We start from the raw sequence: 6,406 nt of genomic DNA on the forward strand, positions 1-6,406 counted from the left end.
GATGTGAGAAGGCATGCTGTAGTGAGAGAGATAAAGGTGGTGCAAAGGGATAGGCATGAGAAAAAGCGATTCCCAGCAGAGCATGTGTCCCTGGGGCCAGCTGTTTGGAGGTCCAACCATGTTTTTGCCTCTCCTGCAGCTTTTTGTTCATCCTCTCATTTCGATAAATTCATGTTTTTGCTTAAGCTAGTTCAAATTTGGTTTCTGTCACTTGGGACTCAAAGAACTTCAACTAACGCAACATTGCAAAAAGATTTGAGATGTGCCTCTCAGAAAATGTTTGATTAAAAGTTGGCAAGAGAGAACATTTGGGGATGCTTTGACATGAGGCTTTTATTTGAGAAGTTAAAAGCCTGGCAAACAGCATAAATTGAATCCTATTCTTCCAGACAGTAAAGCCAGGACTTTAAATGTAAAAACAGGATCTCAGTGTTTATGATTTACTACAATGTATGCTTCATGCTGGCCTGGATTTGAGTCCTTTGCCACTCTACTGTGGCAACTACACTAGAACTATGCACATGGCAGGTGTTTAACAAATATTTGTTGAATGATTAACAAATCTCTTTTGCATCTTTTCCATAATGCCGGTAGAGATAAGAAAAACTACTGTTTATGGAACTCACTATACTAAATATTTTTAAATATCTCGTGTAATTCTGGTCAGAATCTTTGGGTGTGGGGTGGAGTCAACCATGGATAGAGGGAGCTTGGTTTCAGAAATTAATTAGACAGCTTGCTCAAGGGCACACAGGCTCTGTCAGTTGGGGTCAAGATTTGAACCCGGGACTATCTGTCTCCAAAATGTGAACTGTTTCTACCAGACCACACTCACACATTGAAATTTTAATCTATAGGGCAGAATACTCTTCTGGGGCAGTAAACCGAAAGGGGGAAGGTTCTGACTGCTACTTTGCTTCATATATGATTTCAGCATTAACATCAAGGGTTTAGTGACAGCAAAATTAATCTCCATTTTAGAGACAAGTTAGTGGAGCTCTATGGTGCTGACTCCAGTATTCTTCAGTCATGTCTCCAGGGTAGACGTTCTATTCCTTTTCTCTTGCCTTTCCATGAGGTGACTTTATAATACTAGTCCCTTGCAGCTGTTGGTGTTCCACCCATATCCTGGTGATATCATCGTTCCCAGCCCTATAGCTTCTAATTGAAAGCACTGGCTACTCTTTGCCTGGCACCTGGAGGGGGAGGCTGGATGTGTTAGGGACCTAATGCTCCCTTCTCCTGTGACTGATGGGAAATGATAGATGAATATCCCCCTCCTTGCTCCCCAGCTGGCATGATGATTAGGAATATTCTACACTGTTTCCTAGAAATCCTCAATATGATAAATTCTCAATTGCCCACAGCACTAATCTGCATAAAAGTGAGCTGTTTATTGGATTTCTTCCCTTCTTTGTCTCATTTCACTAGACCTCTAGAAAGAAGTTTCCAAATAGACAACTTGAACTCAGACCCTTATCTTAGGTTGCTTCATGGGCAGCCCAAACTAAGCCATCTCTCTGGCCCCTTCAATCCTGATCCTTTAGGGAGAGGGTCAAATGACCTGACTGATGAGTTTTTAAAGAAAGAAACTAAGCATTATCCATTAAGTTAGTTTCTTAGGGAGATAATTTCATAGGACATGCACATGTGAGACTGCCTTCTGCTATTTGGGGTTAAGAGCTTGCCCTTACAGGAAGGTCTTCAGTTAGTGACTGGATGAATAAGTCAGTTTAATTCAGAAGTGACGTATTAGGACAACCTCTATGTCCTCACAGATCTAATATCATGTTCTCCAATGAGCTTTATCAACACTATAGTTGATAATCCATCAAAATCAGGTCCACATTGATTCATAATAGCCACAAGGTGGAAACAAGCCAAATGTCCATCAATTGATGAATGGATAAAAATGTGGTGTAGTCATACAATGAAATATTATTTGGCCATAAAAGGGAAAGATGCTACAACATGGATGAATCTTAAAAACAGTATGTAAAGTGAAAGAAGCTAATCTCAAAAGACCACATGTAATATGATTCCACTCAAATGAAATGGCCAGAACTGGGAAATTTGCAGAGACAGAAAGCAGCGTGGTGATTGCTTATAGTTGAGGTGGCAGGGAGTGGAAGGAAGGGGACGGAAAGGGAATGATAGCTAAAACACATAGTTTTCATTATGAGGTAATAAAATGTTTTTAATCTACCTCGGTGATGGTTGCATATATCTGTGGATATACTAAAAATCATTGAATTGTACATTGTAAATAGTATGAATTATATAGCAATAAAGCTGTTAAAAAATTAGGTCCACATGGTAATGTAAAATGTTGACATTTTAAAACCAAGTGAAAGGAATATGAGAGCTTTATGTACTATCTTTGCAAATATAAAATTATTCCAAAATAAAAAGTTTTAAAGCATTGCGTTCAATTTTGGGGAGGTCCTAACTCAGGGAGATCCAAAACCTATTTGAACCTCAGTTTCCCTACTTATGGAGAAAAATATTCATCTCATGAAGCACTTTTGGGGACTCAGTGGAGATGGCATATATAGCATCATTATCTCTGGGGAATAGTCTCTTTCATTTTTTACTCTCTCTCTGTGTCTCTTTCATTAAAATAAGGCGCTTAGATGCATAAGATAGGAATATCACTGTGTCTCAGGCATCAATTTCTTCCTAAGAGATGCATTATTTTAAGATGTAAGATTTGGCCTGACAATGTATAGCCAGGGTTCCAATATGGGATTGCTGTGCTAATTATTAAAATTTAATAGATATAATGAGCAAGCTTAGGCTGCAATGTCAGAGATTTGCAAGAAATGAAATAAAATAGCAGGGTAATATTAACAACTGATGCCGAGGTGGCCCTCCTCAGCAATTATTTGTTCTGGTTTCTTTTGCATCCGGTCACAGCTATTTTTGTTATTATTTGCATTTCATGAAAACGGTTCTGTTCCAACAGACCCACATGTAAGCATGAAGTTGCTGATGTAGGCTTTTCTTTCCTCCTCTGTAGCACTTATGGAAGCCAGCACAATATTTCTGTTCATTGGTCTGCAGTCAGTTCTGTATCTAATTATGGGGTTGATTTTCTTCTTTTGTGTTAAAGTTTTCTCCACCCACTGGGGGTGTTCCAGGGATTTGGCAAAGAAGCTTTCCCTCTCTGTTCTCATTTCATGGGAGAAAGCCTGGTACGTTGGGGAAATGCCCCTATTCTGATGTGGAGGTTGGGCTTGTAGTCTTTTCTCTAAACTTGAGGGATGAAGGCACCCACGTGCAAGCCATTTAATCCCTCCAGGCTTCAGTGTTTTCCTATGAAAAATGAGAGGCTTGCCCTAAATCATTTCTAAAGTCCCTTTCAGGCCCCACATTCTTTGAAGCACAAGCATTTTCCCTAAGTTTACTGACAAGTAGTTGCCAAACACCAGAGGAGTGCTGATATATTATTAGCTAATATTATCTCTCATCTGTTTGCAGCATCTTGATGGGGAGTCATCACTGGGAGCTGCTCTGCGTTCTGGTGTCTGCTCTGAGGAAAGGCTTAGAGGACACAGGAAGAGAGAATTCTGTGGGGGGGCGGCAGACCCCTTCCATTTAGCACTAATAGTTTTGTTCTGTAATTACACTGAAATAGATATAGAGAAACCAACCAAAGGCTGGTTCCAGTGCCTGGAAGATGAGTATTACATAAGTGCAATTTTACTTTCTGCGTTAATCTTTGCTGAGGTAATTGCCTTCATGCTATTTTCAGTGTGTTGTTGGCAATGCTGCATGGCCTACTGACAGTTGCTCAATAAAAATAGAGATTGCACCCAAGAGGGAAAGTGCAATACTCACATGTGGCCAATGTTCTGCTTCTGTGAAACATGGTGCCCATTTCCAGAAGAGTTGACTGGGGAGAGGCACTTCTTATTGAGTTTTACCATGAATCAAGATTGAGTTATGTTTACAGGTTGCTGGCTGTGCTTGTCACAAACCTTTGAAAACAAGGAGCTGTGCAACAATTTCCGCAAAGTGGGACCTTTCCAAAATGAAGGAACCTGGAAGACATGACTCTTCTTTACTCTCAACATATTTCTCTTAAGGTATCTTCATCCTTATCTTCCGTACTTACCAACAGAGAGCATCAGGTTTACCTTCTAAATATCTCCCAGTGGTCTATAATACCTCACCATTCCCTGTCCCCACTGATGTCTTGATTCAAAAGACTATCATTTCTCACTTGAGTACTATAATTCTCTCCTAAAAGTCCTCAATAAACTCAGCTCTTCCCTAACCTCCTTCCTATTCTCCACACAAAAGCCAGAGTGATACTTCCAGCCTGCAACTTTTACATACCTTGCTCAAAATTCTTCAATAGTTCATGATAAAATACAAATTCTGCTACATAGCCTACGAGTCTCATCATGATTTCCTATCTGCCTATTTCATCAGCCTTACCTCCTCCATCCCTTTCCCTTCTTAGCTGCTCACAGTTCCCCCACATTCACCACATTTTTGTACCTCTCTCTAAAATTATGCTGACATCTCCAACTTATGTGGTCAGTTTCTCCTTATCATCCAGTTGTCTCTCACCAACACTTTCCCTGAGTTGTCATTCCTAACTTTCCAGGCTGACCTGGGGGCAATTTTCTTACCATTGTTAGTATTCCTTGTCCATTCCTCTAGTATAGCAATATTCAAACTAGCATTGTCATGGTGAACTTCAGTCACCTGAAGGCTAGAGTAGGTTATTAGTTCATCATCCCCAGTACTTCTGGCAGACAGGGGGTGCTCAATAAATGCTTCCTTAAGGAAGAGAGTAGAAAGGGCATTTCCTGAGCACCTAATGTTTGTCAGACTCCCTGCTTATGATTTTCACAAAGCAATCATTTCTTTTAGAGGAGGGAGGAAGGGAAAGTAAACAGTCTGTGCCTTACATCTAGCAGAATGATAAAAGTATTTAGAGAGTGGGTATAGATATTAATGATAAAAATTATTTATTGAAGAGTCAGTATGTCAGAAAGTCCTCTTGTCGTGGGTAGAAAGCGATAAATCATGGAAGGAAGGCAAACTAAGTGTAATATTATGGAAATATGAACTTTGACTCTAAATGACTCTCAGTAAATACAGGGAGTTGAAGGGTCCTTGAGTCCTCACTATTAAAGCCTTCTGGAATATTTGAAGATGGCCTTGATGATTAGACTTCTAGCATATGGAATAGATGAGGCAGTGTAGATACTTCAAATCAGGAAAAGCCCAACAATCACTCTTCATGATCTGCAGAGAGAAACTGAAAAGAATTTTGAAGCAATTTTATCTCCCATAGAATTTAATCATAGCTTTTACCAGAGTTATTTTCTTTTATCCTTCTCAAGATCAAAGTTGTGGACTTTGATTTTTGGTGGGCTGTTTTGAGAGGTGAGGCTGGACAAATAATAGAAAATAAATTGTAATGAGACTTGCAGACTATACTATGGAGTTAGTATTTTATCATGGAAGTTCAATAATTAAGGAATTTTGAAGAAGTTGTATCAGTCACACTTGCAGACTAGAAGGCTCAGTCTGACTGCTGTGTGGAGGATAGAGGGAAGGAGTGAAGGGAGGCATAATGAGACCATTCTGGAAGCTATTACAGCACCCCAAGTGAGAAATGATAATGTTCTATATCAAAACAACAGAAATGGGATGGACCAATAAGGGGAGATCATTCTGAGGCACCTGAATTACTCTAAGTGACCCATTCTAGGATGGATTCCAACTATCTCCTCCATGTGCTAACTTAGAAAAGCACTCCAAGGCCATCATGAATTCAGTGGCCACCTAAATGTTTCAAGAACTGAAGTCCATGGCAGACACTACCATCCAGTAACTATTTTCCTCACCACCATTCTTCTAGTGGAAGCTGTATCTCACTAAGGGGCTGAAATTTTCAGACACCTGCTTTCCCAGGTGCCCAGGTTATAAAGGAATAGCATCAGACATGATTCTGGCCAATGCATCCTAAGGAGAAGCTTGTTGGGAGGTTTTTGGTAAAATACTTTATTCCTAATAAAAATAATCACACAAGAACAAAGATGTCTCTTCTCCTATTGATTGTGCACTTGGCCCCATTTCCATGTGTAATGCCTAGAAATGGTGGCAGTCATTGTGAGACAATGAGGGACAGCCTTAGAACAAAAGCCTGTATATTAAGGATGACGAAGAGGAAGGATGGAAAGAGCATGGATCCCTATTGATGTTCTTTGAGCTATTAAACCAACCCTGGACTCACCTAACTTCAAAGCCTTGTTTTAAAAGCCCTTACTACTCAAAGTGTGGTCAGGGGACCGACAAAACTGGGACCAACTGGAACTTGTTATAAATGGGAAATCTCAAGCACTCCCCCCGAAACACTGAACCAGAATTTGCATTGTAAGACTCC

The sequence above is a fragment of the Tamandua tetradactyla genome, chromosome 15, assembly GCF_023851605.1.
Source record: "Tamandua tetradactyla isolate mTamTet1 chromosome 15, mTamTet1.pri, whole genome shotgun sequence".
Classification (NCBI taxonomy): domain Eukaryota; kingdom Metazoa; phylum Chordata; class Mammalia; order Pilosa; family Myrmecophagidae; genus Tamandua; species Tamandua tetradactyla.